General features: G+C 38.3%; 1 long non-coding RNA gene across 1 annotated transcript; it reads right to left on the bottom strand.

Annotated features, from left to right (window-relative positions):
* Nucleotides 1–5,413: 5,413 nt before the first annotated feature.
* Nucleotides 5,414–11,087, bottom strand: LOC141626785 (uncharacterized). Its single transcript, XR_012536365.1, has 3 exons — nucleotides 10,825–11,087; nucleotides 9,167–9,194; nucleotides 5,414–5,717 (listed from the first exon to the last, which is right to left on the bottom strand). It is a non-coding gene; the product is annotated as an uncharacterized LOC141626785 (long non-coding RNA).
* Nucleotides 11,088–23,994: the final 12,907 nt, after the last annotated feature.

Here is a 23,994-nt window from a genome sequence, read left to right as displayed (position 1 = left end):
TTAAACGATTTTTTTAATTAAAAAAATATTTTTTTAAAATGTAAATCATATTTAAAATTAATATTTTAATCATATTCAACGTTTACATTAATTATATTGATATAACTATTAAAATAAAGTTTTTTTAATAATTATTTTATCATTAAATATTATAAAAGTTATATAAAATTAACTTTTTAGTTGTTTTTGTAATTTTAAGTAATAAAAAAATTATTTTTTTAACTAAATTTTCAAATATAATATATAAATATTAATATTTTAATAAAATTCTTGATTTACCTTTGACTAACTTCGACCAGTTGCAGTCGGGTCTCGACCCTAAAATAACGGGTCATTTCGGGTTCAGGTCAAACGGGTCGCGGGTCGAAAAAACCGGGTTTGTAACCCTAAAAAAACGGGTCGGGTCGGGTCGGGTTTTCGGGTCGGGTCGAATTTTGACAGGTCTACTTGGTATAGCTCATTCAGGTGCCGTTTGTGCCCATTAGCTGACCCACCGTTCTCGTTTCCTCCGATGACAACCTGGATCACTCCCATGCGCTGGAATACTGATTTTCTATTCGCCCCGTAGGAGCTTGTTTCCGGGCCTCTAGCTACATACTTGCTGAGGGCCCCTTTTCGGATTAGCTCCTCGATGACGTTCCTCAAATGCCGACAGTTGTCGGTCTTATGGCCGGTTTGGCCGTGGTAGTCACAAAACTGGTTAGTGTCACCGTCCCCCCTCGCCTTGGGGGGCTTGACCCACTTCTGCCCTTCATTCTTACTTAGGGCAAAGACCTCGGCCGGTGCTTTGACCAGGGGGGGAGACCGCTGTACCGCTTCTGGGTGTATGGTCCCGAACTCCCACCGGCACCCGCCGAGTTTTGTTTCCTATTAAATCTTTCAGGCCGTGACCTATTCATGTCACGGCGTCCTTCATCTACGTTGTCCCGGCGGCTCCTCCTCTCTGGGTGCCCCGGCTTGCGGGCCTACCCAGTCTTGTGGTAGTCCTCCACCTTTACGGCTCGGCGGGCCATCTTTCTCGCGGAGTCTAGGTTGAGGTCCTCGCACTTAATGAGCTCATTTTTGAAGTCGCCTTTCGGCAGCCTTTCATCGGTCGAAGGCCGCCGCCCGGTGTTCGCTCACGAATCTGCTGAACCTTAGCGTCGAACCTCTTCACATAGCTTCTCGAGGGACTCATCCCCCCTGGGATAGTTAGGAGATCCGAGGTTTCCACGGCCCTTCTCTTGTTACAAAGCGTCTTGGGCTATGAAGTTGTCTCTCAGGTCGGCATAGCAGTATACCGAGCCATTGGGTAGCCCCTTGTACCAACTTTGAGCCATCCCATGCAGCGTTGTTGGGAAGACTGGGCACCACACCTCGTCGGGTTGCTCCCACACCGACATGTACGACTCGAAAGTCTCAGCATGGTCGGTTGGGTCGCTATCCCCTTTGTATGATAGGCGGCGGTTTCGGCTTGGTCGACACGGGACTTCGAGGACATAGGCACCGAGGGGTCGTCGACCACGTGTCGAATGACACGCGGCGATCGGCTCCTCGCAACCTTAGTCCAGCTTCTCTCCCCGTGGCGGAAAGGGCTTCTTGTTGTCCGACTTTGGAGAGTCGGACTTCTTTCTTCATTTCTTCGGAGGTGGCCTCGTTGTTGCCGCGGCGACGCTGTCCTCCCGCGAGTGGGGGAAGGACTTTGGTCTACCACTGGCATCACGGGCTCCGCCGGCGTCCTTGTATGCCCAGCTCCTTGTATTACTCCGGTCAAGTTGTTCGGAGTCACTTTGTGGCCCTGGTCACCCGTGGAGGCGCTGCGCCCTGCGCCGTGATGAGTAACCGCGTACCACCCATCAGGTCTAGGAATAGCTTCAATTTGGCCGCATCGACCACATGTCCCATGACAAAGTGACTTGGCCGGTCGGCATCGGTGTTTCGCTCTCTTGGCATCCCGTACTTCACCGCTCAATGACTCGGCGGTGGGGACCGCCCGATCTCAGAGTTAGGGAACGTGTCATCCTGGTAGTATGCAGTTTCGTCACTCACAATTACTTCTTGTTGTTTTGACATCCTCTTAGCTCTTTTAATGGTTTTTGGTTGTTTGTTTGTTTGTTTTTTTTTTTTTTTTTTAAGGTAGGTGACCAGCTTTTAGTATGAAATCCCCACAGACGGCGCCAATTGTTCCGGGTGTGATTCCGGAGCAGGATTTGTGACCACGTAAGCTTGTAGAATGATGTCTTTGCTTATCTCTTCCTTTCGCTCTCTCCTGTAAAGATGAATAAACTGAGGGCTCGGCTTGGTACCGAGCGTACTCACTCCGACGCTCAAATCAGTAAACTTAAAGAGATTAAGTTGTGTGTTACTTGGCAAAGTATATTGTAGAGAGATAAGGGAGTTTATACCAGATTAATAGTGAGTTTTTGGATGAATTGTGGATCGTTTTCTCAATGAGGATTGAGGAGTATTTATAAACTTTCACCTTTTGTCACGTAGTGGCCAAGTGGCCAAGTGGCTAGCAGGTGGAAAGACCGTTCTACCCTCGGCCGAGGGACCCATGGCGAGGCAGTGCCTACCGGCCTGGTTGACTCCATGCCGAGGGGACCGGATGTGAGTACGCGGATATGCCTCCCGGTGGCGGCTAGTTGCCTAGCCGAGACCCAAGTGACAGCCGATAGGTCGCGTCGGCTTAAAATAGGTCTAATACGTTGACTTGCTGTCTTTTGGCTTTGACCTTGTTCAATATGTTGACTCGGTCAGCGGGTGCAGAATATGCCCCATCACTAAGATCAAAATAAAAGAAACTCACAAATTTGAAACAAGATTGTATAGCAAAACGATATTTGCGAAAAAAAACAACCAAAAAATAAAAACAACATCTAAACATTAATTTTTTTTTTAAAAAAAAAAGTCGTCGGCGGTGGTGGTGGCGGTGGTGGTGGGGATGGTGACGGTGGTGGTGTCGGGTGGGTGGTGGTAGGTGGGTGGTGAATGAGAAATAGATGAGTAAATGATTTATTTGGATTTTTTGGTTTTTTTATTTGTTTGATTTTTGGGTTTTTTGTTCCTGGGTTTTTTATTTTTTGGGGTTTTGAGAGAGAAGAGTAGTGAAATGTGTGAGATGAGAGAGAAGTGAGTGAGTGGAAAATATATATAGTGAATTAGTGTTTAATTATGTTGTTAGTGATTAATTAAAATGTGTAGGAGAGAGAGTGAAAAATTAGTGTTAATGGTGTTTTTTGGTTTCAATCTCCACCATCCATATTGGATGATCCAAAGGCTATAGTAAAGACTTAGGGACTCAAAATATATGAGGGACTTATAAGAACTTTAATCTCTCTATATATATATATATATAAGATAAAAAAACATATTAATATCTATATATATGATTAATTTAAATTCAATCTGAAGTCAAACAATATTTTAATTTGTTTTGGTTTAAATTTGAATACTGTCATTTTGTGTTTTTTTTTAATAAGGTAAGAAAATTAAATTGATTCTCTAGGGTAGAACCAACCTATTTCATCATTTCGAATGAGGGAGGTAAGTTAAAGTCATCGACTTTCAATTGAGATCATAAAGTCAGCAACTTTATTGACTATACGAAAGCAATATTTATCAATCACTTGTTCGAAAAAACGAAGATCTAACTTCACATTTTTTATAATTCTTGACATCTCTCCCTGAATTTCCCAAAGGCAAATACTACGTTTGAGTTGTTCTAGTAGTTCAGAATTTCAGATCATGGTCCCATGTCACGTTACGTTTCGTTTACGTACCTGGCCAAGAAAGGCAAAATTAACAGTCCACATGGTGTGAACTGTGAACGTATATATCCACAATTCAAATTCAACATATATATGTTTGAGAATTCCAGTAAATGCTGTCCTTGGTAGTAAAACTACGTTTCGATGGATTGTGGCTTGTACTCTTGTAGCGTCGTAATCATGTCGTATCCAACCAGTTACGTCAATGCCTAGATAATTTTAGGCACTAAGGCCCTATTCTTGGGCCAGGTACGTAAACGAAAAAATGAAAAAACGAAAGTCTAACTCTGATTTAGTATCTGTTAAGGAGGTACAAGTTACTAACAGATCGTTTACATCTTAAGAGCTTTAAGCATCGAAAGTCAAATGAGCTCGAAACAACCTAGTATGGTTCTCTGATGTGAGTACGGACACGGCCTGAAAAGAGCTATTACACTATCCTTTGCAAGCTGCTACACGGTCCATCATTACAAATATTTTTATCTTATTTACTAGCTAATAATATGTTTAATTTATTTACCTAAAATTTGGTTGTGTAGTCAATAAACTCATTAGTGTTAGACCTTTCATTTTTATTTGCTTTTATGGTTGTAATTAGTGAAGGATTGATGGCAACCCTTCACTAGACTAGGAGTTTCGGTTATGGCTGGCTATATAAGGCCATGAGTTTTCATAATAATAATAATCAACCAGAAATTTAGAAAAACTTGTTTTCAGTTGAAAATGGCTGCGGCAAATCCTTTGTTTTTATTCGACGCGTTTTGAGTAAATTCACGATCGTTCTCAATAGGTCTTGAGTTTGGTCCCCATTGTTATTGTTACTAGTGTGTAACCCGTGCATAAATGCACGGTATAATATGAGTATGTATAATTTTTTTTTATGTAGGTGACAATTTAACGACAAAAATATAAATATTTTGTAGAAATATATAAATGTTAAATAAGTGAATAATTATATTTATAAAATCAATAAATAATACTCCCTCCCAGTCAATATAATGTTCCCTGTTTCCTGAAACGGATTATTCAACTAATGTTCTCCTTTTTATTTTTAGAAACTTTTACTCTTATTTTATTCATTCTCTCTCCTATCACCAAACCCCACATAACTCTTTTACTCCTATTTTATTACTTTCCTTTATGTTTTGGCCACACAATTCTTTATTTAACTACTAATAATTCGTCACTCTCTCTATCACCAACCCCACACAACTCTTTTACTCCTATTTTAATACTTTTCCTTAAGTATTGTGCCCATATCAAATGGAAACAATATAGTGACTGTGAGGGAGTATAAAAATAGATATCAGTAAGTAAAGGTGTTTACATGTATAGTTCATTATACAAAAATAAAATAGTTGTTTACCAAGTTTTACTGATATCCATCATAAACAATTAAAAAACAAAAAAACAAATATCCAGTCCTACACTACCAAGATTGAAGACAAAACAAATGTTAAAGATAATAAAAGCCCTTAGGAAATCAAAGGGGGAAGACAACATGGGTATTCTCATCGTAATTGTGAAGAAGTACAATATTACGCTAGTGCCCGAAGGACTCCCGTAAACTATGATGTAAGAGGCCGGAGATACTCGGTTTTACACTTGTATTAACAAAACAAAGAGATTGTTTCCGAATGATAATCCGGAAATAAAAACAGAGATGATTCAAATCATTGGCCCTTCATCATAAAAAGAGCATGTCGGGTTTAAGAAGTCATATTTCTATATTCTGTCCAAAATCAAAGAATTAATGACTCTAACTCCCTTAAGTACAACAATGTCAAACATAGTAGTGCAATTCTAAATACAAATACCAACTGAATGTTGTAAATGCTGTATGATACACGTCCACACCTAGTATTTAAATCAAAGAATTAAAGAGCTCATTTTAATCACACCATCTCCAATCTGGTTGCATTTGTGCCTTCAAATTGAAATTGAACTTTGACATCCCTCGTTGCTTCCCTGCAATACAAATACCAAATGTTAATAGTGTAACATTCATAGTTTCTAATATTATATTGTTGTTCTCATATAAAAATCCCCTAATAAGAAATTTGAATTATTCATATTAAGTTATTTGTCAATATGATTACAAACCATTGAACAATCGCTACACTGTATAAACAAAGTTCCAATGTCGAGTTCTTTTTTTGCTAGGTCGTAAACGTCATTGGACCCGCTCTCTAGTAAACAACGTTACAAAATATAGCTGTCCATCAACAGTAACCAAGTCACTGGAAATTCATAATTTATGCTCTTCCATCTACTGGTCTCTCTTAGCTCGAGAAATGGAAATGACATTATTAATACCCAAACACATGAGTAAAAAAAGAGACAATTGTTAGTAGGCGGAGTGTCATCATCACCATACATAATTGTTGTACGGAGGCGTCCCATTATCCAATAGTTAGTTAATTAGAGTGATAAGAACAAAATCATAGCGAATAATAAATAAAGTGACACACAAATATACGTGGTTCACCAGTAAAATAACTGGCTACGTCCACCCTGAAGGAGAGCAAATTCACTATTGTGGAGATAATAGTACAACAATGACCCGGATATACACGTGCTCAATATTGGCCAAAAGTATACCCTATTCTACCAACAAAATAGTAATCTCAAAGAGACAAAAGAGACTACCCAAACGAGATGAAGGACAAACGATCTTGTGGCGCCAAGATCCGAATGCACTCCTTGAATCTCCAAATTCGATTTAACGTCAATCTACTTGAGCCAGTAACAAATCGAAGCTTCCTCTCCAGGAGGAACCTCACAAATCGACTCTCATAAGATTACGCTCACAAATACTATCTCCCTCTCCTTAATTATTCTTGACTAATACAAGGGTCTTTATATAGATTTATTCCACCCTAAATAAGAGATCTAGTCTAATCAGGAAACAAAGACAATTAGGAAATTAATAAACTAATTTCCTAAAACAAATACACCCGAAACTCACATACTAAACTTAATTAGCTTAACAAGGTTAACTAGGAAAGTCTACGTGAGACCTACCCACACTAAATTTCCAACTACCACAAATAGCTAAGTCATGTTGTACGGAGAGACCAAGGTAGCAAGAACCATAACGCATGCGATCACCACCAGATTGATGTCCGACCCGCATATGTTGCTACCGTTTTAAATGCTTCTTCTTGTCTTTTGTTTTCGACACAAAATCAAGGCACAAATTCATAACAATAATACATATTTAAAAAAATATACACCCTCCGATTCACACCAATGGTAACATCGACTAGCTTTTTGTGAGGAGAAAAGTGAGTCCATGTTAACATTGATGTGGATCGGAGGGAGTATACTTTTCAATCAATTAACCTTTGCTACCTGCATAATATATCAGAAAAAGTTTAATACTCTGTAATACCCAAAACCATCAATAAAGATACAATTACACTCGTTAGCCAATTGATCTGCGAAGATACATTACAGTTTTCGGCTCAATAGACTAACTGTTTAACCAACCTCAACTGAACAATGATTAATACCACCATTTCTACACAAAAAGGGTGATAAAATATCGATCAACGAACAAAGATGAAACTAACACTACACGTAACAGAGAAGCAAAACAAAAAAAACAGTAGAACACATTACTATTGGGGTACGCAGTATGCACCAAAATTACATTGTTTGAGAGTAAGTGTAGATTAAAAGAAAAATAGTTACCGTATGAACAACGAAACAGTCCAAAAAGCAAATAAAATTTGAAAAATACATTACTTGACTTAGGGACGAAGGAATTGTAGGACACATTAAAAGTAATACGCACATTGAATATTTTTTAGGTTAATACCACTGCTTGAGCATTCTTGATAAAACTCCCGTTAAATTATATACAGAAATCGAGCATCCTCCAATATGTTTTCCATAGGTCCTCCAATTGGCCCAATGACAATGTATTAGCTAATTTGGCAAGGTGAAACAAATTAAAATATAATAAAACTTAGTACATATTATTCCGTCTGATTCTTTTGAATGACCTATTTGTTCAAAATCCACATCAGAAAATTTGAAGAATGGAACGATTTTAAAGAGTCGGAGAGAGTATGCCTTAAAATAACAGTCTCACAATGATTAACAAAAATGAACATGTCCTAATTTGGTAGTCTTATAATTGATAGTATCAATAGTTTTACAACCAATACTTATAGTAACTACATACAAATCACTTACTTCTCATTCATCTATAAGAGTGATCTAGCCCCTAGTTACCTGCCTGAAATTTTCATTATTGTCCTCTTCAATAGCCAACTTTGTTCTGTTAAAGCTAAAGTTGTTAGCTGCTACTACATACTGAGCAATCTAAAAATATTGAAAACTCTTAACTCCTTTCTCTAAAGCTTAGTAGTTTCGAGCTAACTTCTTAGAAGATGCTGGTAGAGTTGTAGGGTCTATTAGATGAGCTATTTATGCAAGGTGAAACAAACTGTAAGAAAATGGCCTTATAAGAGCGTCAAATGTCGGTATCTAATAATGAGAAATAGGTTACTCTAACAGAATATGAACCCTACAAATTCAACAACCGAAAAAGTAAGATTAACTGTCAAAGAAGGTTCTTGACAAACATCGAAAGGAAGTAAAAAAGAATGTTAAGAAATCAAAAAGAAATGGTATTGCACTAATTGAACATGTGCATAGAATCTTTGTACTCCTTTGCAACCATTAATATCGGATCATTGGGACTATAATTTCTGGATTAAAAATCAAACAAAGACCCCTAATTTTCGATGTTCAGTCATTTCATAATCAACTAATTTAAATGTCTTTAGATTTCACCTTAAATCATAAGTCATAACTAGAGCTGGCAAGTCTGACCCGACCCGAACCCGAGCAAACCCGACCCGACCCGAACCCAAAAATATTGCGACCCGAAACCGACCCGACCCGACCCGACGACGACCCGTAACCCGACACGATCCGATTATCAGTGACCCGAACCCGACCCAGACCCGACCCGATATTGACCCGACCCGATACTGACCCGATTAAATTGATGACCCGATAATTATTAAGCTTAATTTTGATCAAAATGAAAGTGATTTTGTGTTTAGATTGATATGTTTGACTTAGTAATGAATTAATTAAACCAAATAATAGGTTAAAAAATAAATTAATGGTAAAAAATTATAGTAATGCGATTAAGTTACTGGACCCGATAATGACCCGACCCAAACCCGACCCGACCCGATACATCATTCGACCCGAATGACCCGACCCGATAACGACCCGAACCCAACCCGGCTCGACCCGAAAGGGTATGCTGACCCGATATGACCCGAACCCGATATGACCCGACCCGACGTGACCCGACCCGACTGACCCGATTGCCACCTCTAGTCATAACCAAACAAAACCATAGAATCCAAAACTTAAATAAGAAACAATACCAAATAATGCTGCCATCTTCATTTTAACCTGCCATCATTAATCAAGTTTATTTCTTGATTAGTTAATTTGGAGAATTTGCATAGCCTTGGCGAATATTACGGTATTATACCGTAATCGTAATAACTAATAGAGTAAATTATCAATTACACCCACGTCAAATACACATTTTTATATTTACTCCCACGTCAAATTTTTTTATTAAATTACACCCAAGTTAATAGCTCAGTTTACAAATTGCACCCAATATCGGAATCCGGCCAAATTTCCGTCAATATTCAAATTTTCTGGGTAAAATATTAAAATTTGGACGACTTTGCTCTCCTTCATTCCTTTATTAAGTTGATAGTGTTTCCTCCTCCTTCATTGCCTCTTCATCCTTCTCTTCTCTCACGCAGGAATTGTGACTCCCACTCACTCACTCACGCAGTCACAGGTTAGAGCTGAAGGAAGCATAATTAAAAAGAAAAGAAGCAGCAGGAAGGATGAGTGTTGGTTGAATGCTTTAATGAATGACATTGTTAACCAAGGTAGGTTGCTTAAACCCAGAAAATTACTAACTTGATTGCTTATTGTTATCATTTATTGTTTCTTAAGCTGGCTCCGGGATAACTCCTTCTACCGAACCAAAGGGCAGTAACAGCCCATACATTAGCACAAATCAGCACCATTAGTCAGCAACATAGTGCCACATGGGACATTGAACCCGCCTATCGTACATTCATGGGATGACATGTGAGGTAACAGAAGTGGTACAGCAGGGAACTCTAGTGAATTGTTCAATTAGGTTTTCAATTGGTTCTTCATCTTCTTCAATTGCTTGATTATGACAGATATTTGAGGCAAATATTTGAGGAAAATTGAGGGAAAATTAGGTTGAGAAGATGAAATAAGGGAAGTACCTCAAAAGTCACAAAAATCAGACTAATAGACTCGGGGGCAAAATTGTCATTTCATAATTTTTTTCGCCGGAAAATGGGGTTGGGTGCAATTTATAACCTGAGTTATTAATTTGGGTGTAATTTAAAAAAAAAATTTGACGTGGGAGTTAATGTAAAAATGTGCATTTGACGTGGGTGTAATTGATAATTTACTCTAACTAATAATATAATTATGATATGAATAATATTTCGTAGGGGATTCTAGGCCTAGATTTAAGACACTATATAAAGTGTCCCTTATTGTATGTCAGACGAACGAACGATTATCAATAATACGACAATTACCCTTTATGCAATTCCCCCTCTCCGTTTCTATTACATAGTCAAATAATTTTTGCAACAAAAATTCTCATTATAGACGGACACTATCCGTCTATACGTATAGACGGATACCATTTTTCCTCACAAAATATTCATTTGCCATAAAGTGGGAAGACACGTGGGTCTTTCCCACCTACCCATTTTATTGTAGTGCTTTTACCCGTCTGTCGCCCACCCGCTATACATAAAGACCTATTGTTTTTGCAAATTGAGTCTTTTTCCCGCTAAACACCATAAATCATTTTCGCAAATTAAGTGGATTACCATTAATCGAATCTTCCATCGTCAAACTCAGTAAGTTAAGCTAATCCCCAAATTATATCACATCTACAAAACCTCTGTATAACCTAAAACGACTTCGACGAAGAAAAAAGACAAAGAAAAAAAAAAGGAATTACCGGGTAATTAAAATAGTGGTAATCGAGAGAGATGGAGTTCATCTTTCTAATGAAACCCCCAAATTTAAAAGACGATCAGCCTTCAATTAATTCTCAAATTAAAAGACGATTAAGAGCAATTATTTGGTTACTCTGATTTTGATATGTTAATTTGATGGGTGAGATGGGATTTATCAAAATTGTTTATGAAGATATCTATGTGGTTGTTGATTAAGGAGGTAGTAGATACGGAGTAGCACAAATTGTGGTACGAAGATACGGAGTAGTGCTTTAGTGCGCAGTTTATTGAGTTAAGTGCGGGATCCGTATTTTCAAGTTTGTAAATTTTGTACCTATACTTTTGTACGTATAAAAATACTATAGATTAATCATAGCTTGACACATCATCTTTTTATGGTATAGTGGCTTTTGCTTTAATATATAAAATGATGATGATGATAGGTCTAACAATAGCAAATATCCCATTGACTTGAATTTGACATAAGAATTCAAGGCAAATATCCTATTATTTTATTTTTCTATTAATCCGCTTCCGCAAAATCGCATCATTCTCTCATGACCCTCGAAGACGCATACTAGGAACTATTACATATAGAAAATATTTTTATTAGGGAGAAGAAACCACAATGCAGTTTTCAGTTTTCGCTGTTGACAGTTTAATTCAAAGTTTGAAGTATCATCCTTGGAAACATAACCATGTACATTAACTTAAATTCGACGAACTAATTAGCCAGGAACATAGGTTGAGGGGTTAAGTGTGCAATGTGGAAAACGAGCAGTGGGACAATGGACAAGAACAGGTTAGATGACAACCAAAGATTACTCATTTGGATTGATAGAGACCTTTTGGCTTCTTGTCTCGATGTTTTTCGAGATTTGTCATTTCATTTCTGTCCGCAGCATTATTCCCATCGGATATACTCTCCCTATGAAACAAACATCAATTTAGATGACAAATAACTTCAGCCATACTATTATTTGGACTTAACAGAAGTCTAAAAAAAATATATACCGAGGGAGGTAAGTAAATGACTGAGACAAGGGAAGGGAAGTAACACCGAATAATAAAATTTCAATTTTACCTTGTCATAGTCTGTTTTACTTCTGTAAATCCTTGGCTGCTGCTTTAATATTAACCAGTTTTAAATCCGTGCAAAATTACACGGGTATGTATTTGGGCCGGTATTAATGTTTTTGGATCTATTTTTTTTTTTTTTTTGTATTGTAATTATCTAGTTGGTCTAAATCAGCGATCTACATAATTAATGTTTACACTTGTTTCAAATACGTACGTGTTCACATGCAATGGTTTAAGAGGAAATAACGTAATATACTATTGTAAATAAAATTTGCATACTTAAAAAACTTTACATCCCAAAAAAAGAAATATAATTTAATAATCAACTTTAACATAGGCAAATTATTCTAAAAATTGAAAATTTTCATGATAGTGGTTCTCGGGGATTTGACATTGATTGTTACGTATTTTCCGTAATCACCAAGTTTCTTGGAGGTATGAACACCTATATTCGTCAAGCATAAAGGCAAAGACGAATTATTTCATTAATTTCTGTAAAATATTCACATTATTTGTTATTCAATCTCGTAAGTAATGTAATTTATTCACGTAATTATGTAATTTTATTAGTAACTATGTAATTCAGTCCGATTATATGTAATTACTTTCATTTATTCCGATTTGTAATTCATTCCGTTTATATGCAATTTCTTTTATTTCTGCCGATTATCTATTTATTTCATTAACTATGTAATTCAGTCCGATTATATGTAATTACTTTTATTTATTCCGATTTGTAATTCATTCCGTTTATATGCAATTTCTTTTATTTCTGCCGATTATCTATTTATTTCATTAACTATGTAATTCAGTCCGATTATATGTAATTACTTTCATTTATTCCGATTTGTAATTCATTCCGTTTATATGCAATTTCTTTTACTTCTGCCGATTATCTATTTATTTCATTAACTATGTAATTCCGTCCGATTATATGTAATTATTTTCATTTATTTCGATTTTTAATTCATTCCGTTTATATGCAATTACTTTTACTTCTGCCGATTATCTATTTATTTCATAAAATATTTTCTATGACATAATTTGTCGCATGTTTGTCAGAGACGATTTAAAGAAATAAATTCTTTCCACGTAAACGAGACCTACCATTACCTGAATTTCCCAAAAAAAATAAAAAGAAAAATTGGATGAATGACGTGGCGCATCCTGTGTTAAATATTGTCTTTTCAATTAATATAGATAAGATTATCAACTGAAAATACAAATACACAATTTGTAAATACTTGTTTCTATGAAAATACACAATCACAACTGATGTTCTCATCAAAAGGAGGATTGATCACTACTCAGCTCCACTGAGGCATAAGTCATAACTCCTCCCCAAGTGGTTATTTACAGAATCACAGGCATCTCTAAATCACGATAAATATTAAAATTTAAAAGATACCGAGAGTTTGAACCATGACATGAGTTTGAAACTCATTAACGTCTTCAGGAATCCTTTCACGCAAAAGAACTCTACTATACATAGCAAAATATCAAACACGCTGCCATCACTAAATTCAATCATCGAATATTTGGTCTCGCAATAATACAGAAGATAAGTAGCTCATTTAGAGAATCTTACCTTTAATATCCATGAATTAAAATAACACAAAGAGGCATATCACATATGGACTTTTAGGTTATTGTCACGTGCAAATCTTTATGTAATTGATTCATTTTCCTACTTTTTTTTTGGAATTTCCTCGCGTGGAAAAATGACATGTTCTTTACTTCAAAACTGGCATGGAATAATAGAATACGGTAGATATCCTTCCCCTTGCTGCGCACAAATATCACATTTGTGGAGTAGATCCTCAATAGTAAATTCTATTCAAATAAGTGCATCCTTACCCATGAGTCATGACCATGAATTTTGAAGTGAAGGATAGTAGAAGCTAAATGGCCAAGGCCCAGGCGGAGGTTGCGAACACCCTGGCTGATGAGCGAACGACTCTTACGAAAAAGTATCATGCGGAAATGGACAAGTTTAGAGGATTTGTGTCCGGGGATGGCTCATGTCTCACTAACAAAACCACTATAAGTTGCAAATTTAGTAGAGATATATGATGATCAACATTTAGTAGTTCTTAAAATAAGTGAGCTTATCAGCGAAGTTTAAAACTAAAGACACACCACAATGCCACACATCATAAGAATTCCTGCATACATAAATTATTGACGAGGCCTGAGGGGCCTAAGGGTACGCCAAAGAGGCTCAATATTTGTGCAAAATCTAACACAAGCATTAGTAACTTCTGTTGGGATCATATAAAGGTGGGTGCTGTCGATTTGCTTAGTACACGCCGTAAAATTACAGAATTTCTTGAAGCCAACATTACCATAGTCCATATCAGTTTATCGCCTTTAGTTCCGCCCTCTCTAAGGGTGTGTTTGGATTGAGTGATTTGGAGGGAAAGGGATGTGAGGGAATTGAAAGGATGAGAAATCCATTGTTTGGTTAGCAAGATGAAGGTAGAGGGATTTGGAGGGGAGGGAAAATGGATCCCTCCATTTCCCTCCTACAAGGCATATTATTTCCCCACCAATTTAGGCAAGATTTGGAGGGAAAATCATCTCCTCCATTCTCCCTTCCCTCCCCTCCCCTCCCCTCCCCTTGCTTTCTCTTCCCTCCTTCCCCCTCCCCTTCCTTTCCCTCCTTTTTTTCTATCCAAACAAGGCCTAAGGGTGTGTTTGGATTGAGAGAATTGAAGGGAAGGGAAAGGGAGGGGTTCAGTTTCCATTGTTTGGTTACAATATATGGAAGGAGGGAAATGGGAGTGGAGGGAAATGGGAGGATTCAATTTTCCTCCTTTAGACCAAACTAGAATTTTTCCATCATTGGTAAGATTTGGAAGGAAAACTCTCTCTTGACTCTTACTTTAAGAATGATATGGCCAAATACTCCTGCAATATGGTTTCACTCTCTCCATCCTCCAATGCACTGAAATCACCTTCTTCCTCCTTTTTCCTCTACTTTATTTTTGCTATCCAAACAACTCCCCTTCATTCCCCCTCCCTTTCCTTTCCTTCCCTTTCCCTTCCCTCCATCCTCCTCCCCTCCCTTTCCCTCCCAATTTGCTATCCAAACACACCCTAAAACTAGAGCGACATATAAGGCTTGTTTGATAAAAAAAAAAAAAAATGGGGGGAAAAGGGAGGGGTGGGGGAAGGAGAAAAGGAGGGAGGGGAAGGGACGGAATTTTCCTCCAAATCTCGCTTTGTTGAATGGATTTTAATTTGCCTATTATAAGGGAAGATGAGACATTCATTTTTCCCCCCCTAAATCCCTTTACCCCTATTTTGCTAACCAAATAAAGTCCAGGCCTCGATTTCCCTTCCCTCCAAATTCTCAAATCCAAACACACCCATAAAGTGGATATTTTTTGTAGGAAAATAAATGCAGTAGCTAGAGAAGGACCAGAAATACCAAATGCGAAAGGTAGTGAAGTGGTGCGGAACCACTGCCTTGAAAACTATTATTCCGGTACGACCGTGGTGGCGATCAGCAACGACCGGTAGTTCCCCAAGGATTACACTATTGCTGTCCTTCAGAATCGCCCACTCGATACTGACGGACCTGGAACTGATCAGAACTGTACCCAGAAATTTTACAGAGAAGAGAAAGAGAAAGAAAGAAGAAGTGTGTGGAGTTGTGTGTTAATCTACTGAGGACTGGTGCCGTATTTATAAAAAAATACAGACGGTTTTAGGAGCCAAAACGATCTCCTAAAACGCAGCCTTCAACCCGGAATAGTGGGAATGAGACTCTCTCCCACTAACAGACTGGTTGACTGGATTGTCACACAAGTCCAGATGAATCTGGACAAAGACACACACGCAGGACCAAAAAGGTAAAAGTAGGCCTTTGGCCCGCCCCGCAGGGGCTCTACCCAAACCCAAACCCGAGCCCGAGCTCGAGCCGAGTCGGGCCGGCGCGCGCGCGCGTGTGTATGTTGGACCCAAACCCACAGGCCCAACAAACACAACAAAACCCACCTTGGTCCATTCTCTTATCCATACAAAGGACAAAGGGATATATAAATCCCACAAACTTGTTGTTCACCACCGATGTGGGATATACAACAAAGCAAAATGTGGGTTTGCCTTTTATCAAGGCATCAATTCCAACAATCCCCCACAGATGGCTAAGAGAAAAGGAAAGAAATTTCTGAGTAAAGGAAGGATTGGATACTTAGGTATCAATATCTTTCGATTTGAATTGACACTTTAGTGAAGTGAGGAAACAACTTACTTACAGCGAGAGAATATCTTGCGATTTGAATTCGTAACTGAGCTTCAGTCGATACCCCCCACAGCACATATCATACCTTCGAATTTGATCGTTCCGCGATTTCAGAGTGCAACGCGCTCTTTAGAGCTTGTTGAGTTTATGGATTCAAGTACCTAAGAGGGGGAGGGGGTGAATTAGGTACTATTTTAAAAAAATTATAACTTCAACTTTATTGAATTAAAGTGAGTTACAAGAACAAAAGAGATGAGAGGATACTTTGAATAATATTGAAAGATTGAACAAGTATCACTAAGAATGTTTGCTGAAGTAAGAAAGCAACGATCGTTCTGACTGTATCTATTTGTCTCAGTTTGTGAAATATGACTGCAGACCAAATGCGACAGTATGATGAACTGTTGCTTCTAAGTTTAAGCGAAACAAAACAAACAAACAAAGTATAAAGCAGCGGAAATAAAGAAAGCACTTGAACACGAGATTTTTGAATTGGTTCGGCAAGAAACTCAAGTGCCTACGTCCAATCTACCTTTTTATTACTTTCCTTTAGTGATCTACTCCGACAACTAAAAGACCCTTGTAATAAAAGACGCCAACCTACTCCGGTTGTAAAGCTAATACAAGAACTACTCCGTTCTTATGACAAGCTAACTCGCAATCTACTCCGATTGCCAAGAGTTAAAGGACTACTCCGTCCTAGAACTCAACAACTCACAATCTACTCCGGTTGTCAAGAGTTAAAGACTACTCCGTCCTAAACTCTACTAACACACTTAGAATGTTATAGGATCAAGTTTCCACTAACACATTCTTAACAAAGAATAGAGGTGGACAACTTTTACAAGATCAACAATTCTTAAGCAAGAGAGTTTAGTATAGAAAAGCAACAGTAGCCACGACTGTAACAACTTGAAGACACTTGAAGACTTTTAAAAGATTTTGCAAATAAACACGATTTTAAGCTTTAAAAACAATTTGCAAATATGAAAGAATTATTTCAGAAAGTCTTGAGGATTTAATGAAGAGGGACACGGTTTATATAGAGGAGGTGAGTGAAGGGGGTTGCTAGGGTTTTGAAGGGTCAAAGACCTCACATGTGAAGGGTAATAGCAACCACCCAAAACTTGCACAAAAAAGGAGTCTTTTGCAAAGGTAAGAATAGAGAAAGAAGGTTTGAAAGATAACCTTAAATGCTCATGCAAAATCAGAAAACAAAGGATGTGAGACAAGTCACATGATGACAAGTTAACACAAATATGGCAAAAAGCATTTCTTGTTTTCTTAAAGACCAAAGGATTGAATTTGCACAAAGAGAAAATATTTTGAATAATTCAAACCACTCTTTAAAGAATACCATCTCCTTAATAAAAAATCTGATTTTTTATCTTTGAAAATAAAAGTCACGTGAGAGCTTTTGAAAGATAAAAGGGACTTCAAGTTTTTACGAGTTGTGGCATAATCCAAACAGCTGTTTGCGTATGAAAGCAACAGTCGTCTGGACTGTTTCTATTACTCTAGTATACTCTACTTTCTTGCTTGTACATTAGATGACACTTGACTAAATACAATGGGATTAATAACAACTTCAACACTTCTTAATCCAAGCTTGATTACATCATTAATCCTGAAAAGGTAAACTAAGATAGCACAAATCAAATGGGCATGTTATCATCAACATAAGGAACCCAACAAATTCCCCCTTTGATGATGACAAGCCCCAAACGAATGTATAAGCAATGTAAACACCTTGATTCAAGATTTTTAAGCAAGCAAGATCAAATGATAGAGAAGGGACAATATTACCTTACCAAGGGCAAAAGCTAGAATCAAAGTATCATGACAGTTTTACATTGCCCCAAACAAGAATCAAGCTAAGAAGGTTAGGCAAGACATTAGTTTAATCAATAAGCAAAGAGATTCAAAGCATGAGTTTACCTTTTCCCCCTCTTGACATCATCAAAAGGATAGGGATGTCACAAGCATTAGAGTGCAGATATTTCATAAGAAAACACAAAAAGACACATGTAGTTGTAACAAGGTAACAAGGTCAACATAAACAAAGATTAAGCATAAGTTAATCAAGGTTCAACATAACTAAAGAGAGTTTAAGGTACACCACCAATTGTTCAAAATAACAAGCAAAGAAAATAAGTCTTAGAAAGGCACAACCAAGGTGGAACAAAATGAAGGGGTACGGGTAAAGGTTAATAGGCCGAGAGGAAAGGGAAAGGCTAAGGAGAGGAGGCTTGTTCACCATCCGAGCCACTACCCAAAGGATCATCATCCACATGAGCATCTTCACCAACTTCTTTCGTTGACACAAGGGTGGAAATAATATCCACCTCTCCACGGATGAGGTCCAAAGTAGAAGCAAGGGCCGAAATTGCCAAGTCCTTTTGACGAGCATCTTCCCTGAGCCACACACCTAACTCAGCCACGGCATTGAGCACTTCCCGCATACCACCCGTATTCACTTGACTTGATGACCCAACCTCCGGGCCCTTCTTAATTTTCACAGAAATTAATTCATCATTTTCAATCTTGATAAGCATCTTCCCCATTTGCCCATCACTCATAACATCACAAATATCCAACGAACCCAAGCTAGTGTTCACCAACACCCCTTGTGCCTTGAGCACAACCGATAACCACATGCCATAGGGTAGGTGAATCATACTAGAAGAAGGTCGACGAAGCTTGGTCGAAATAAGGTGAAAACGTTTGAACATTAACCCGACTAGGTTCACCTTCTTATGGGTAGCAATATGATAGATTAAGTATTGTTGGGCTATGGTGAGTTTTCCCCTATCACCCGAGGGATAAATAGACCTACAAAGCATATTGAAAATGATACGGAGAGGAGGAGGGATTTGGGTATTGCTAATTGGACCAGGGGAGACAGTTTTGGGACACACGGTTTGAGCAATACTAAGAGGTGAGGCATACGGTAAGGCAACCCAAGTTTCGGAGGGGAGTTTGTCATAGCCTCCGACTGGAATATTAAGAGCAGTAGCGAAATCAGTTGAGACAATTTAAGGGGCTTACCGTTCACCTTTGCCGTAAGAGTTTCACCCGACTTATCAACCCTAACTTGCAAAGAATCGTATCACCTCGCTCACAAACACCGGCTCACGCATCTCCAATAGCTTCTCCCAACCTTGAGCTAGAACCATATCACGGACTGAGTGAAAAGCAGGCGGCTCGAACCAAGTTTGATTATAAACCCGAGGAGAGTGAATTGCTTTGATGTTCATCAACCTTTCACAGTTTTTGTAAATTGAAGTAGGGAGGTCAATACTCTCAAGGTGATCCCAAACGATGGCCAAGTCCCATTTCGAGGTTAGGGAGACCGGATCCGAGGGAGAAAGGTATACAAGCTTTTTCTTCAATGGTTTTGATTTTTTCTGAGGAGGTTCACTTGGATTTACAATTGGAGCATCAACAGTGGGGTTGTCAACATTACTCTGCTCGATAGTTTCCGAAATTGGGGGTTATTGGGATGAGGAGGCTTTTTCCTTTATTTTGTTGTTCTTTTTCGCCGGAGTCGGGTCAGACTCGCCGGACTTAGATGGATTTTCATTTAAATCAAATTCGGTTTCATCTTCAACATCTTCAACCAATACTGTAACCGGTTCAGAGGAGGAGCTCGGAACGGTGGAACTCTTCTTCCGACCACCACGTGTGCGTCGTCCTACCATTGTGGAGATGGGAATGTCGTCGGATGATGGTGGATCAGTGGGGTTCGGTGAAGGTTGAGGGTTTAGTGTAACTGGGTTTGATGAGGGGGTCGAGTTTGAGGTTTGAGGTGGGAATGCATAGGATGTTTTGACTGGAGTCATGGTTGGAGTAGTTGATGTCGGTGGGTTGGATGTGACAGGTGGTGAGGTAACTTTTGTGGGTTTGATGGGTATGGGTGTGTTAAATGATGTTTTTACCATGGTGGGTTAGGGTAGGTGATATGAGGGAGTTGTGGATTTGGGAGATGAAGGGTTAGTGGATTGGGATATTTGGACGGGTAGTTGTAGGTGATGGGTTGAGGGAGTTTAATGGCCCATTTAATGAGGTAGGAGAGGTGGTTGGCCCGACTAAACAAATTTAATCACTCGAAATAAAAACGCAAGGTAGCATATAATAAACGTAAATTTAGATATGAGGTTGAGTGATTACCGACTTACAAATACGGTGTCAATTTTGGTCCAAACATGATGTCAATGCACTTAGAACACTTAATAACATATATCCAAATTTAATTTAATCAATTAAGGAATTTTGTAAAAGTCATACTAAAAATCACAAGCTATTAATTAACCCAATTTCTAGTCTAAATTTCTCAAAATGTTCTCTTGCAAGTGGCTTAGTAAAAATATCGGCAATTTGATTTTCGGTCTTGCAAAAGATAAGTTTAATATGTCCTTTTTCCACATGATCACGAATAAAATGGTGACGAATATCAATATGTTTGGTTTTAGAGTGTTGAATAGGATTTTTGGAGATATTTATTGCACTCGTATTATCACACATTAAAGGAATGGAGTCAAAAATAATACCAAAATCCAAGAGTTGTTGTTTTACCCAAAGGATTTGAGAACAACAATGTGCCGCACTAACGTACTCACTTTCGGCCGTAGAAAGAGCTACCGTGTTTTGTTTCTTTGAGGCCCAAGAAGTCAAGCAAGGACCCAAGAACGTTGCAATTCCGGAGGTACTCTTTCTATCTACCGTGCACCCCGCATAGTCCGCGTCCGAAAAGCCTATAAGATCAAAAGGACAATGTAAAGGGTACCATAGGTAAAGATTTTGTGTTCCAATCAAATACCGAAGAATTCGTTTAACGGCTTTGAAATGTGATTCTTTCGGATTTGCTTGGAACCTAGCACATAAACACACGCTAAAGAGAATGTCGGGACGACTTGCGGTCAAGTAAAGAAGTGAGCCTATCATACCTCTATACACCTTATCACTAACATTCTTACCGAGTTCATCCTTGTCCAATTTGGACCCGGCTACCATAGGTGTATCATGAGGCTTACCATTAGTCATCCCAAATTTCTTAAGCATTTCCTTAATATACTTTTGTTGATGGATCATGATTCCATCCTTTGATTGCTTAATTTGGAGCCCAAGGAAGAATCCTAGCTCACCCATCATGCTCATTTCAAACTCCGATTTCATTAGTTCCGAAAAATATAAGTAAAGGAGTTCATTTGTTGCACCAAATATAATGTCATCAACATATACTTGTACAACCAACAGTTCACTGGACTGTTGCTTCAAGAACAATGTTTTGTCAACGGAGCCTCTTTTAAAACCATTTTCAATAAGAAATTTAGACAATCTATCATACCAACATCTTGGTGCTTGTTTTAAACCATAAAGAGCTTTGTCTAATTTGAAAACATGGTTAGGCAAATCATTGTTCTCAAAACCCGGTGGTTGCTCTACAAAGACATCTTCTTCCAAATATCCATTTAAGAAAGCGGTTTTGACATCCATTTGGAAGAGTTTAATGCCTTTGTGAGCCGCAAAAGCTATAAGCAATCGTATGGCCTCAAGTCTAGCTACCGGTGCATAGGTTTCATCGTAATCAATACCCTCTTGTTGGTTATAACCTTGCACCACTAGTCTAGCCTTGTTCCTTACAATTTCTCCCGAGTCATCAAGCTTGTTGCGAAAGACCCACCTAGTACCAATGACGGTGCGATTAGGCGGTCTAGGGACTAAGTGCCATACCTCATTTCTTTTGAATTGATTGAGCTCATCTTACATGGCAAGCACCCAATCTGCATCGATCAAGGCGATCACACATTTGAAGGCTCAATTTGAGATAGGAAGGCATTATGGGCACAATACTCATTGAGGTGAGCGAGATTGTTGACGGATGATCTTGTTCGAATTCCCGAGTTGAGATCGCTTGTGAGATTAGTGAGTGGATGAGAGCTTTGATGTTTCCACTTCTTTGGAACAATGGTTTCTTGTTCCCCCTCAACAAAGATAAGTCACGGTGGATCGTTTCTATTGGCCTGGAAGGTTCTTCATCCTCACTTTGTTTTGGGTTACTTCAGTTACGGAGGTGGATGCAACAGATCGTTGGGTCCGTTGCTTCCAGAGAGGGATCAGAAGTACTACGTGTTCCCCGTGAGTTGATGCTCTCCTTTGAAGGTGACAGTCTACGTATCTCATTTGCAATTCAGTCTCTTGGGAGCTTCTTCATCCTTGAACACGAAGTCTTTTCGAACAAGACCAATCTCAAACTCATCATCCTCATCCTCATCCTCATCATCCATGTTTTATACCTACCCAAGCACACTAGATTCATCAAAAATGACATGGATGCTTTCTTCAATTAACAAGGTTCGTTTATTGTAAACTTTATAGGCCTTGCTATGATCGGAGTACCCAATAAATACTCCTTCATCACTACGTGGATCGAACTTACCCAAGTTGTTTTTACCATTGTTGTGAACAAAGCATTTGCTTCCAAAACATCTAAAATATGAAATGTTGGGTTTTCTTCCACGCAATGATTCATAGGGAGTTTTATTTAAAATACTCCTTATCATGACACGATTATAAATGCAGCAAGCGGTATTTACCGCTTCGGCCCAAAAGTTCTTAGGCAACTTACTAGTTAATAACATTGTTCTAGCCATTCCTTCAAGGGTTCTATTCATCCTTTCAACCACACCATTTTGTTGTGGGGTTCTAGGAGCCGAGAAGTTATGGTCTACACCATTGTCATCACAATAAGCACCAAATGATGAGTTTTCGAATTCGGTTCCATGATCGGTTCTTATTGAAACAAGTTTTAAACCAAGCTTATTTTGAATCTTTCTTAACCAAATTAGAAACTCATCAAATGTCTCATCCTTAGAGCTTAGGAAGAGTGCCCAAACAAACCTAGAGTAATCATCAACAATGACACACACATAACGACTACCACCTCTACTTCTAGATCTCATTGGTCCACACAAGTCGATATGTAAAAGTTGCAACGGTTGAGATGTACTCATAATTCTTTTGGATTTGAAGGAACTTTTAACATGTTTACCTCTAGCACGTTCATCACATACTTTATCAATGTCAAACTTTATATTAGGAATGCCTTCAACCAAATCAAGTCTTTTAAGGGTATTAAGAGTTTTTGTACTAACATGACCAAACCTTTTATGCCATAACCAAGGATCATTGTTCATTACACTCATGCAAGACATGGTGTGACCGGATAGAGAGTTCAAATTAGTTAAGTAAACATCTTTGACACGTCTTCCTTCGAGTATTAGTTCATTAGTGGTGGCATCAAAAATTCGACACATATTGGCACGAAATTCAACAACATTACCCTTATCACAAAGTTGAGAAATACTAAGGAGATTATGTTTCAAACCTTTGACAAGCCGCACATTGTCGACACAAAGTAAGGATGACTTATTAACTTTTCCAATACCAATTACTTCACCTTTCTTGTTGTCACCAAACCTTACCGTGCCACCATCATACGCTTTAAGTGAGAGGAATTGGCTTCTATCACCCGTCATGTGACGAGAGCATCCACTATCCAAGTACCAATTGCGGCCGCCTCTCACCAAGCCCTACACAAGATTAGTTTTTGAGTTTAGGAACCCAAATGAATTTGGGTCCCTTTTTGTGATCAACATAACTTGTGGTGTCTTTCTTAATATTCATTTCTTTTAATGTTTTGGTGTTCTTATCAATGTCATCAAATCGTTTTGTACATCCATTAAAAACATGACCATTGTCACCACAATAATTGCAAATGATGTATTCGGGAAGACCTACATACTTTCTTCCTCTAAAATCATTTTTAGGCTTCTGGATGCAA

Source organism: Silene latifolia, chromosome Y (assembly GCF_048544455.1).
Source record: "Silene latifolia isolate original U9 population chromosome Y, ASM4854445v1, whole genome shotgun sequence".
NCBI lineage: Eukaryota > Viridiplantae > Streptophyta > Magnoliopsida > Caryophyllales > Caryophyllaceae > Silene > Silene latifolia.
This window is presented reverse-complemented; position numbering and strand designations above follow the sequence as displayed.